The sequence below is a fragment of the Protopterus annectens genome, chromosome 1.part1, assembly GCF_019279795.1.
Source record: "Protopterus annectens isolate FY-2018-M chromosome 1.part1, PAN1.0, whole genome shotgun sequence".
In the NCBI taxonomy this organism is placed as follows: domain Eukaryota; kingdom Metazoa; phylum Chordata; order Ceratodontiformes; family Protopteridae; genus Protopterus; species Protopterus annectens.
The window spans coordinates 109,377,235-109,391,108 of record NC_056726.1 but is presented as its reverse complement, the minus strand read 5'-3'; positions in this window follow the sequence as shown (position 1 = coordinate 109,391,108).

Genomic DNA, 13,874 nt, shown 5'->3' with positions numbered 1-13,874 from the left:
TCCTCCACTACCTCTCATTGCCAGGGTACTGCTCAAAATAAGGGAGGAAAAACCAAGGACAATTTTTATTGCTCTAGACTGGCCTCGCCAGCACTGGTACCCACTGCTGTGCAGCCTGTCCCCACTGCCACCATGGCATCTCGCTCAGACCCCAACCCTCCTGACCCAGAGGGAAGGCAAACTCATGCATCCCCAATTTGGCAGCTTGGCTTATTCCCTAACCACTGATCAATCTGCCAACCGCAGTAAACAGGTACTAGATGTTATATGTGAGGCCAGATGCCCTAGCATTTGAAACTCTTATGCTGACAAATGGAAAAGATTCTGCATCTGGATTCAGGCTAAGGGAGCAAATACAGCACAACCCTCCCTCCCTCTCATCCTAAATTACCTAGCTGACCTGCTACACAGTGATCTCTCTTTTCCTCTATTAAAATTCATGCCTCTGCCATCTCTGCTCATTTCCCCACTGAACAGCCCCTTTTCTCACACCCTCTGTTCAAACAATTCCTAAGAGGGGCTAGCAACTTGAAGGCCACCCAGAAGAGAACCTACACCAGCTTGGGACCTTAACTTTATGTTGGAAAAGCTCACCCTGCCCCCCTTCGAACCAGCATCTTCAGCAGAGTTAAAATTTCTCTTTTGAAAGACAGCTTTTCTTCTGGCCATCACTTCACCCAGAAGGGTCTCTGAGCTACAAGCACTCATGGCTGTGGATCCCTTCATCATCTTCCATGCTGACAGGGTTTCCCTCAGGACTAACCCATCCTTCATGCCCAAAGTGGTGTCCAGTGTGGCTCTCAATCAATCCATTCATTTGCCCACCTTTTTCCCTAACCCACAGAACAAGGGGGAAAGGACCTTGCACTCTCTAGATGTGCACAGACAGCTCGGATTCTATCTAGACAGGACTAAATCATTCAGAAAGTCTGATCAATTGCTGGTTAGCTTTGCTGCAGGGGCAAAGCCATCTTCAAACAATTTCTAAATGTATAGCAAACTGCATCCATTTCTGTTACAAGCAACACAGAAAGCCTCCCCCTAAGCGAGTCAGGACCTCACTCCACCAGAGCAGCCTCCACTTCTGCACCTTTCATCAGAGGAGTCACCACCAGGGACATCCTGGAGGCTGCCACCTGGACATCCGTTCACATTTTCACCAAACATTACCACCTGCCTATCTTTTCCAAATCCAGGGCAGGCTTTGCCACTGTAGTGTTGCAGGGCATCCTAGCCAGCCCCTAGTCTCCTTGACTGCCTCTCCACCCTTTTCCTCAGCTTTGGGAACCAACCCAAATGTGATGACTGCAACAGTGAAACACGAAGAACATAGTACAGTTGTGTACACATAACCATAAATGTAGATGTTCGAGTGTATTCACTGTTGCAGTCCTGGTTTCCCTCCCTCTTTTCATCCCCATCTTCTCTCTCTCTCTCTTGCCTTACAAGGGACATTTTGGTATTTACTTTATACTGGTGAGGTTCTTCCACCATAACCTGGCTCCCACTTGGGGGCTCTGACAATTAGGGCAAGATAACTGACGTAATGGCGTCGGCTGCCTTACTTTATAGTATTTGACAACCTGACATCAGTCCTGCAGCGACAGCAACCGATGCAGAAATGCTAAGCCTCAGGTATTCAGGCCGGCCGAGGGCTACCCTGGCAGGGATAACCCAAATGTGATGACTGCAACAGTGAATACACTTGAACATCTACATTTATGGTAAGTGTACACAACTGTACTTTGTGGAATAAGCTGATTTTTCCAGTAGAACCAGGTGGATTGGGATCGCCCAATTTGAAGGGGTATTTCAGAGCTACACAGCTAAGGCTGCTATACATAGAACAAGCAGTGACCTATAATTCAAAGTGGAAAGGGATAATGATGAAACGGGGAACCTCAAGAAACTGTAGAGACTGGGATTTTGGATGCAGACCTTTAAGGAGAATAAGCATATTAATACAGAATATTATATTCATAATCTAGCAGAAGGTATTCTAAGAACTAAGCCAACATGGGGCTGAAGAAAGGAGATTCTGCTGATAGGGAGGGCTGCAACTTGGGATACAGACAATAGGCAAGAGAGGGTTGTAATTTATTGGAGAAAACTGGCAAAGGAACCAAGGTATTGGGAGCAAATAACTAGAGAGGGAAAAGTAATAGAATTGGAACATGCCAAGAATGTGTTTGGACTGCAGGTTAGCAATTGCCTTCCCAATCAAGGGCTGATATCAGAGTATATGCAATGGTAGAGTTTTTAGTAGAATCTAGAACAGAAGCTGCTGTTAAAAAAAAATAATAATTAGTATAGCATACAGAATATTGCATGATGACTATAAGAATCAATCAGAGGAGGTTAGAAAGGTTTGGGAAGAGAGATTGGATAAGGAATTCACAAATAAACAATGGGATATATATATATATATGTATATATATATATATATATATATATATATATATATATATATATATGTTTGTCTCCCAAATATGCAACAACATCTAGAAGATTTATGATTTGGACTTGGAAATGTTTGCATAGATATTTTTATACATAAGTAGATTCCAGAGAATTTTTCTTCAGTTAGACAGCAAATGTTGGAAGTGTGATGAGGAAGAAAGAGGTAATTGGGAGGATATTTTCTCAGAGTGTAATGAGTTGGCAGACTTTAAAGATTCCCTCCAGACTAGTCTTAGAGATGCAGGGTGAGCAAATTGGAGTAACTAGGAAAATGATTTTTATGAGCTATGATGCAGAATCGGAATTGCCTTGACATGGTAAGGCCTTGCTGTGTCGAATTATGGTAGCTGCCAAAAAAGCAATTGCTAGAAAATGGAAATCAAAGTTTAAACCAACTGTATTAGAAGTATTGAATATAGTAATAGAGATAAAACAACCAGAGGTGGGATCATTAGAAAAAGGTAGGAGCAAATTACTTGGGGGGGGGAAATGTGAGCTGTGTGAACAGTAGATACAGGGGAGGAATGAGATTTAAGAGAGGGCAGGACTTGAATGTGCTATGTAATGCTTTACTGACAGTGATTGGGTAGACTGTAAGTAATGTAAAATTATGTCACTATGGTCTGTGATGTAAAATTCTTGCAACTAAGACTATGTTAATATGGTTTGTTTTCATTTGTATCATTGCCAGTGTCGCAAGTGATAATTTAATAAAGATGCTTCTTGTTAAAAAAAAAAAAAAAAATACAACTTAAGGAATTAAACTGTATTTAGTTTGCGTAGCAGGGCCAAATTACCAAATATGGATCTGATGTCATTTTTAATTCATTCCTCAACTGATGGGTCTCAGATGTAGCATAGCCACTTTTTTCCAGATTCATAGATCATTTGTTGCGCTCCTCCCTTTACCCATAATGCCCCAGTAACCTAATATACTTCATATCTCATTTGCCACCATATCATTCACACATGGATCCTTCTCTCACGAGCAATTGGGTGTTTGTTCATGATAGTAAGTTTGTTATTCTATTCTGTTCATCTGTTTTACTTATCCTTTCACCTGTCCTCACTTGCCTTCTAGTGTTTTGGGTTCTGTCCATCAGATAGTACTTTTATTTTCATACCTGCTTGATGTTCATCGTGCATACAGCTGCAGTCATAACAGATGGGTTATCCTGCCATCAGGCGGGTCCTCGGTCGGCCGAATTCCAAAGTCTAGGTCCGGCGTCGGTTGTCGTCGCTTCTTCCCTGATGTCAGTGTGGCAGGGGTATAAAAGAGCCAGCTGACGCCATCTTCTCCAGTCTTTCTTGCCACGCGGTGCCCGAAGCAGAAGCAGTTCGCAAGTGCCGGTCGGCCAGCTCCTGAGATTTACGAAAATATTTCAGCCGAAGTCTTCTTGAAAGCTAAGTACCCCGTTGGGGAAACTTTTCTTGCCTCAGACCGATGTCAGACAAAGTTAATAATTGCATTTCATGTGGGAAGCAAATACCGCATAAGGATTACCACTCTTTCTGTATTCCTTGCTTAGGCCCAGACCACAACGTCTCGGCCTGCCGTTTTTGTGCTAGATTCAACAAATGCACTATTAAGCGTCGGGCGGAGTTCGCCCTTCACTATTTTGGTAAAAAATTTAATTACATTATGTCGTCGGATACTCCGACTCCAGTTTTGAGTAAAAGACGCAAAGATAAGGACCGACATACGAGGTCCGCGACTTCTACTGACACCATGCTAAGGCCGACTACAGGTTCTCAGCGAGGCGCCTACGCAGCCCCTGAGTACCGATGACTCTTCATTACCGGTGTCTTCAGTACCAGAGGTCGCAGGCTCCTCGGTCCCCATTCCAACTACAGATACAGACGCCACTCTTGGCGGGGAAACTCAGAGTTTAGACAGGCCTGCCATTTCTGAAGGTGTCTTCAGGCCTTCCTCCTTCTCTATTAAAGCTTTCACAAAATCTAAAGCAGCCATAAAAACTAAAAAACAGGGACCTCAGACCCCCTCTCAAGGCCCCATGCCTAAAAAACAGATGCTCAAAATGGCTGAGGATTTGATTACTCTTATCAGGGTTCTCAACACCCCTCGGACAAAAGGCCCAAATTAGAGGAAGACTACCCTTCCTCAGATCAAGCCTCTATTACCTCTGAACATTCTGAGAACCAGGACTATACCCATTCTCCTTTTGAAGACTCTGATACAGAGGAGCCTATTCCCTCGGTCTCCCCCCCTGAGGTCTAGTCTTTTGGGAAAACCCTGCATACCTTGAGGGAACACTTTCACTGGGAAGGCCAAGATTACTCAGATTCCAAGAAAAGGCTCAGGGATTTTCTCTTGCTCCCCCAGCATAGGCCCCTGGCTATCCCTCCTGTTTTAGATATATTAGATGATGTGTACACAGAAGCCAGCCTCAACCCAGATTCTTTACCTCCAGCTCCTGTTAAACCAGACAGGTATTACCGGGTCCCTGATTCACACCAGTTCCTATACAAAAGCCATACTGCTGACCCAGAAACTATTTCACAGGGTCCCAAGGGAATTAAGGCCTCTACTGCTAAAAACCCATTACCTTCAGGGAGAGATTCCAGAGCTTTAGAAAGGTGGGGGGAAAAAGGTGTATACCTCGGCCACTTTAATCATGAGGGCATTAAACTGTCAGTTTCATATGTTAAAAGTATCAACAGTTTTTGTTATCTCAGTTGAAAAGCAAAATGACACAACCAGAACAACCAGATTTAAAAGAGTTGCAGGATTTGTTGCATGGTGCAGAGCAAGTGGGTAAACATTCCTTGCAGTGTGGTTTTGATGCTTTAGAGGCCTCATGTAGCGCTGTTGTTACAGGGTCAGTCATACGTAGACATGCTTGGCTCAAGAGCAAGCCTTACCTGATCATGTCAAAGCTAAATTACTAGATGCACCTCTTCAAAAAGATGTATTGTTTGGTGTTAAAGCTGAGGAGGTACTAAAGAAACTGGAGGAAAAAGCGAGATCAATGCAAACAGTAAAAGATTTCCTGCAGGTACAACCTCCATGTTTCAGCAGAAACTGGCCTTCAAAAAATTGGTCCTTTCTAGCCACGGACAGACCTCAAAGAGGCAGATACAGACACCCGAGGGGTAGAGAGCAACCTCAAGGATCATTCAGAGCCAGACTATGGCAAGCACCAACTCCAAGAGGTGGAGAAGATAGATCACAGTCATTCAGAAAGCAGATACAATGACTTCCCCCTTTACCTGCCAAGCAAAGCTTTAATGGCAGCACCTTTGGGCGGAAAACTGGCATTATTCTCAAAAAATTGGCATATTGTCACAAAAGACACATGGATTCTGGACATTATAGACAGAGGCTACAGATTCCACTTTCACACCCTTCCAAAAATGAGAGGCATGCCAAACTTGCCACAAAATCAAAGGGCAGAGGCAGAAAAACAAATTTCAGCTCTCATGGACATGAAAGCTATTCAAGAGGTACCTGCAAAAGAACAAGGTCAAGGGTTTTATTCCAGACTATTCCTGGTACCAAGGAACGACAAAGATTGGAGACCTATTTTAGACCTATCCATCCTAAACACATTTTTACAGGTACCAAAATTCAAGATGCTCACATTACAGCAGCTTCTTCCCATGCTGGGCAAGGAGTCTTGGCTGGTAACATTGGACCTCAAGAAGGCATACCTGCATGTCCCTATCAGACAAGATTGCAGAAGATACCTCAGATGTCTTGCAGGTTCAACCCATTATCAATTCTCTGCATTGCCCTTTGGCTTATCTACTGTGCCCAGAGTGTTTACGAAATGCCTGGCATCAGTAATTGCCTTCTGCAGACTTCAAGGAATACAAATATACCCATATCTGGATGACTGCCTGATCCAAGCAGACAGCAAGGACATACTTCTGAAACGCCTGGCGTTTGTAATAAAACTGTTGAACTTTCTGGGATACACAGTCAACAAAAAGAAATCAAAACTAATACCCTCTCAAAAAATAATTTTCCTGGGTGCCAGCTTGAATACAACCACCCAGATGGCCTACCTCGCGCCAGACAAACAAGGGCAACTATCTCAATACTTCAGCAAAATGGCTACCTTCACCAGGCTGACTGCAAGGAAAGTCCTGCTGGGATTCATGGCATCTTGCATCCTTCTGATCCCATGTGCAACAGACACCTCGGACTATGCCTGGGGGCACACATGACAGATCAATGCATTCAGGGAAAATGGTCCCAAAAAGAGAAGCACCTACACATCAACCAAAAGGAAATGCTAGCAGTGTAAAATGCTATTATGGCCTTCAAAGACCTACTGCATCCAGGCCAGCTATTGATAAGGACAGACAACACCACAGTGAGGTGGTACATAAACAAACAAGGGGGAACTCATTCATACCCCCTGTGCAGACTAGCCATGACCCTATGGAACACAGCTCTGGAATTGCAAATCCAACTTCAGGCACAATTCCTGCCAGGGAAGGAAAACACACTGGCAGACAGCCTAAGCAGAAATATGACAGATCCACATGAATGGAAGTTGCATCCTCAAGTTTTCGCAAAGATTACTCAGGCATGGGGACAGCCACACATAGATCTCTTTGCTACCCACAGAAATTACCAATTGAAAAAATTTTGTTCAAGGACCTATCATCCACAGGCCTGGAATGTGGACACACTTTCTTTCATTTGGACAACGTTGACAGTCTATGCCTTTCCGCCTCTTCCTCTGCTGCCCAAAGTTCTATTAAAAGCCAGAGCAGAGAGGCCGAAAATGATTCTCATTGCTCCAGATTGGCCAAGACAACACTGGTATCCGCTCCTGAAGAGCCTGACATATTCCCCACCATGGATCCTACCTCTAGTGCCTCTTCTGTTGTCCCAGCACAACTTCAAAACTCTTCACAGCCAGCTAAAAACCCTGAATCTAGCTGCATGGAGAATCCCTTGATTTCACAACAGACCCTCCTCTCCAAGGAGGTGCAGGATGTCATCTTGGAGGACAGAAGACCTTCTACTAGAAAAGCCTACTCCGCCAAATGGAAATGATTTTGTGCCTGTAATCAGAAAAAGGGCCAGAATCCTTGGGTAATAAATTTACCTCAAATTTTACAGTACCTAGCTGAGATGTTAAACAATGGATTTTCCTTCTCCTCCATCAAAATCCACGCTTCAGCCATTTCTGCACAATACAACACAGATCCTCCTTTATTCTCTCATTCTCTCTTAAAACAGTTCCTCAGAGGGGCAAAGACTATAAGACCCCCAAGGAAACCACCAGTCCCTGCTTGGGACCTCAACTTCATATTGAAAAAGCTGGCCCTTCCTCCATTTGAGCCAGCTGCTTCAACAGAACTACAATACTTGTCATGGAAAACAGCCTTCCTTCTGGCTATCACCTCAGCACGCAGGGTTTTGGAACTACAGGCCCTCATGGCTGTGCAACCTTTCATCATTTTCCATCAGGACAGAGTTTCCTTACGAACCAACCCTTCCTTTATGCCAAAGGTAGTATCCAGTGTAGCCTTGAATCAGACTATACACTTACCTACCTTTTATCCTAACCCACAAAACAAAGGGGAAAGACTACTGCATTCCTTGGACATTCACAGACAACTTCGTTATTATTTGGACAGGACAAAGCTATTCAGGAAATCCGAGCAACTCTCTGTGTCCTATGCTACAGGTGCTCAAGGAAAGGCCATCTCCAAACAGACAGTCTCAAAATGGATAGCCCACTGCATATGCTTTTGTTACTCATTTCATGGAAAAGCTGTGCCTTCAAGCATCAGATCCCACTCCACAAGGGCCACAGCTACCTCTGCAGCTTTCCTCAGGGGGGTTCCTACCAAGGACATTTTGGAAGCAGCCACTTGGAGTTTAGTGCACACTTTCTCCAAACACTATCACCTTCCACTTTACTCTAAATCTAGAGCGGGATTTGCCACAGCTGTCTTGCAGAGCATCCTTGCTCCTCCTAGTTCCTCTTAGTGCCTGCCACCCCTACTACTTAGCTTTGGGATTTTTCCCATCTGTTATGACTGCAGCTGTATGCACGATGAACATAGTACAGTTTTGTACCTACCATAAATGTAGATGTTCGAGTGCTCATACAGCTGCAGTCCAGGTCCCCCCCCCTCCATCCCCTCTTTGGACAGGCCTTATGACAAACACCTTCTCATACTTCCTGTTTGGGGTATTCTTTTATTGTATATTGGCTTGCAACTACTGTTTTTTGATTATTCTATATTGCATGATTACATAAGTTTATGTTTTGCCTTCCTTCTGGGTACACCTGACATCTGGGGCAAGAAAAACTGAAGAAGATGGCGTCGGCTGGCTCTTTTATACCCCTGCCGCACTGACATCAGGGAAGAAGCGACGACAACCGACGCCGGACCTAGACTTTGGAATTCGGCCGACCGAGGACCCGCCTGACGGCAGGATAACCCATCTATTATGACTGCAGCTGTATGAGCACTCGAACATCTACATTTATGGTAGGTACAAAACTGTACTTTTTTGGTTATTCCCTTGAGTACCATTGTTGATGCTCTTGCCTTGGTTTATATCACTGTTAATCCTACCTATTAGAGAGTATTTATTTGTACCATTATTGGTACCTCTTTTTTGCTGTTAAAAAAAAAACAAAAAAACTTCTCTTCTGTATTGCAACTTTTTGTTCATAATCATGACAGATAAGCTGACTAGGTTTAAAAATGCATTTCCTGTGGGCATAAGATTCCCACTCTGATGCCCACAGGGGGAGTGTGTTTACTGCTTGGGCATGGCCCACTTTGACACTGACTGTTCACCCCCTCTGCTGGCTCTAATGTTCTGGACATAGTACTTACCAACATAGGGCGTCTCTGTAAGTCCCCATTCATGATGCCATCCTTGGTTAGGTCAGACCACAAATCAGTCTCATTTGAAATGATTACTGAAACTGACTCTCTCATGGGAACAAAAATTATAAAAAAAAAAAAAACTTTACCAAAGCGAACTACAGCCTGCTAAGCGATGCAGAAGTGTACGCAAATTGTACAAACACTTGTGACTGCATAAACCCTGCTGTACCTGACCAGGTCAAAACCAGGTGGTCTTGTAAAACAAGACACCATGGTGGACTTTAAGTGTAACCAGATTATATGACAAGAGGAAGAAACTGTTGTTCAAAAGCAAGAGGGATAACAGTTTGCAGAGGAAGAGTTCCCGCCCATGTCTAACCAAGAAAATCAGAAATCCTGTATAGTCTTCTAAAGCAAATTACAAAACTAAAATTGCATCCCTATCCAAGGATAATCATAAGGCATTCTTTAACTACATTCACAGTTTAAAAGGGAATGCCCAGCTGTGTGCTGGACTGGTTGTAATGGGATAGCTCATACTCACCAGCAGATACTGCTAACCTCCTAGCTGACCGATTCAGCACAAACTTTGCCCCCTGTCCCCACCTAACATATCCCAAAGCATACCTGACATCAGCCATCTGCCTAGTATCTCTAGAGAACGGGTCATCTCTACACTTGCCAAGGCCAAAAACACTGCCTCAGTGGGACCAGATAATATCCCTGGTTGTTTACTAAACAATCTAAAATAAGACCTAGCAGACCCACTTGGTATTCTCTTTAATCATAACATGAGAACTGACTATGTTCCTGCAAAATGGAGAAGAGCAACAGTAATTCCCCTGCACAAAGGGAGGTCATCAACTGAATCTAGGAACTACAGACCCATAAGCCTAACCAGCCTCATCTGCAAGGCCATGGAAAGAATTGTCATGGACCTTATCAACAAGGACATAGGCAACCTGCAAATGCTGGACCCAACCCAGTTTGGCTTCGTTAAGTGTACATCATGCTTATTAAACCTGGTAGACTTCTTTGAGAATGTCACTAAAGCCATGGACGAAGGTAAGACTGTGCACACAGCCTATCTCAACCTTGTCAAGGCTTTCGATACTATCCAATACTCTGGCATCATTGAGAAACTCTCCCATCTGGGGATTAACCCTTACGTTACAAGATGGCTCCCCAACAGAACACACTGTCAAAAATTGGTGACTCCACCTCCACCAGTAGACCTGTCACTAGTGGAGTAGCACAAGGGTCTCTGCTGGGCCCATTACTGTTTGGCATCTATTTTTCTAAAGTCCAGGCCAAAGTAGACGGCCTCTGACTCACCAAGTTCGCTGATGATTGTAAACTGGGAGTAATCATGGAGTCCCCCAGTGATATAGTACAAGAAGGGCTGACACAAATGAATAACTGGCCCAAAGCCATGGTCTAAAACTGAATGCAAAAAATGTGCTATTATTCCCTTTGGCTAAATGGAATTCCCTACAAATGACTACATTGACAGCACTCCCTGAGTTCCAACCCAGTGGTGCAAGACAGGCAGCAGTTTGAGTATAGTCATCAGGAGACATGCCTGGATGCACCTGTGCAATTTTGCTGAGCCCTTCAAGTCTTCATTCATCAGTGCTCCTTTTGATGGATCTTACTTGTTTGGCCTGAAGGTGAAGAAAATGCCCTCCAGAAGTGAGCAAGATGAAAAGACCATGCCTGCCATTTTGATCTGTTTATTACTCCTCAGAGACCTTTTTTCCCAGTATCAATAAGGAGTCAGAAAGATGTGGTTTCACAAGAACCAGAGTCCTTTCCAAGACTCATGAGTGGTGGTTCCCCCAAAGGCAGAGGAGGGAACTCTAAATGCTCTCACAGCAGAAGTGGCTCACAGAACCAGGGTTTCTAGGATTCCTTCTCAAACAAATCCTGTTATTGTTCCTGAAAAGTTCCCTGGTTTTTGTTCTCTGGAGGCAGTCGGGAGGGGGGCACTTGTCTCTGCACCACGAAGCATGGGCATCCATCACAAAAGATTCCTAGCTGCAGAGGATCATATCCAGAGGTTATTTTATGCCATTTTTCCAAATACCCCTACAAAAATAAAAATAATGCACAATGTCCCACCCATTCAGCTAGAGGCAGCAACCTTGGAAATAAAGAAGCTGCTAGAGAAGAGAGTCATCCAGAAGATCTTCCCAAACCAGATAGGATTCTTTTTAGTGACAAAGAAGACAGGGTACCTGAGACAAATTCTAGATCTCAGAAAACTAAACCAGTATGTCAAATGTTCAAGGTTCCGGATGGTCATGGTTCAGTCCATTTTGCCCCTGCTGCAAAAGGATGATTTGATGTGCTCCTTAGATCTTCAGGATGCATAATGATGCATCTGTGTTGTCCATTTTCATTATTCCTCAATTTACTACCTTCCTAGCCCTCCTTCCCTTTCTTCCTGGAGAGACCTAAGGAATACTACTATGAGAACTGTTTTTCCCTGTTTGAGCTCCAGTTTTCTATCTATTAACTCTGTTTTATAGATTCCTTATAGTATCAGTCATGTATTATGGGGGCAGCAAACTCGATCTGAGATATGTTAGCTTAGTGGGGCCTTATGGGTAAAGGGAGGAGCTCAAGAATTGGATCCGTGAATCTGGAAAAAGCGCCAGAGCCAGATCTGAGACCCAGCAGTTAAGGAAGAATTAAAGTGGACAGCACAGATGCATCATTATTGTGAGTACATAACTTTTGTTTTTAATGTATTGTGCAGATATGTAGAGCAGATGGGCTCCACAGGGGCAAGGATCCACTAAAACACTTGTACAACCCTGAAATTCTAAATTATTGAAAGATACTGGCTTCTATGAAGAGTGGGTGCTAAAAATGTTGCTGGCACCAAAATCAATTTATGGTTTCTAGGTATTTACAAAAAGGAATAGAGGACCCAAAATAACAATATGGTTTAGTAGCAACATTTAAGAATATAAAGCAGAGAAGCTCCATAGGAATGCAAAACTGGTGAAATGTTAAAACAGCCCTTTATTTCTGCAACTTCTAGTGCTCATGAGAGAATATCTAAAGGATTGCTTGTTTGATGTTAATGCTGGAAGAGAGGTTGGAAGTCCACATTTTGGTAAAAGTAGAAGAAAGTCTCAAAAGCTATGAGTAGCAGCAATATGCCAAAGATAGAACGGCTTTTGACTGACTGTTATTTCATTGGCAAGCAAACATAAGTAGTTGAGGGGACTTAATTTGACAACAGCAATTTGATTTAAGTAATGAAAGTTGAACCAAACTGAATTTGTTATTTTTGTATTATTTTTAAAAGTTGATCATAAATTATTAGCTTTTGGAGTTTGGGCTATTAGTAAAACTAAATATATCTAGTGATATAGTCATGACATAACTGCTCGTAGTCTGTGATAGAAGTAAACCTAATACAAGGTAACATGGAAGGGGAGTGGATCCAAAACATTGTGTGTTGACTGGTAAGAAGATAGATCGGGATAGGGGAATTCATTAAATAATGTTGTTTGTCTTTTCAGCTTTTCCCGGTTAGGGGTCGCCACAGCGGAACTCCGGTCCACTAATGATTGGCAGTCGATTTTTATGGTGCCGAGTTGCCAGCCCGATGCCCAACCTTCAGCGAAGGCACGCCCATTCACGCATGTCTTTCGGAGGCCATTCGACCGCGGGGAGGACATGCAGACTCCACACAGAAGGCACTCCAGCCGAGAATCGAACAGGAGAACCTCTTGCTGTGCGGCAGCAATGCTACCGCTGTACCACCGCAGCTTCTGGAATTCATTAAATGTACTATATTAATTTAATTAATGGTGGACAAAATGATTTGCTAGAGCCAATAAACTCACTCATAGTTGCAACTGGTGGTGGGCCTTCTGCTATAGTATGTTACCCTCCATGGTGGCTGCAGATAAAAAAACAAAAAAAAAAGACTGCTTAAGTAAACCAGTGGTGTTAGTTTGACTAGCAGTGACTAAGATAATACAGTCAGTCAACTCAGTCATGCTTGCAACTTGTAGTGGGGCTGCTGTAGTATGTTACGATGCACAGAGGCTGTAGAAGAAGGGTGTGACTGTTTGAATAAACCACTGCTGGCACCCAGTCTCACAAGCAAATCTGAGCTAGTCTGCCTTAATATGTTGGCATTTACAGAGGGTGCCACAAGAGAAGTGCACTGCTCCAACAGATGTCTTACCAAAGGCAGTAATCAACGCTAATCACAGTAATCATCTCTAAGCAATCACTAAACAGCTCCTTCAAGACAATTCTGAAAATAAAGTTATTTTATTTGTATTTGTTTTCTGGGGTGGAGCACTGATTTCCATGGACCTTTACCAGACTCAGCCCAGGAACAGTGTGTGGTTAAATGACTTGCTCAATATCACACAGCTAGGCAAGCGGTTGAGAGAATCAAATCTTGCACCACCAAATCAGTAAATAGCTGCTTTGACATCGTCAGGAAATACATTTCAGCTTCATACAAAGACGATACATTTCCTGATTTAAAAACAGTTGCAGCCTATTAAATACAGCATTCAGACAAAGGTATTTAATTACATTTCAAGCAG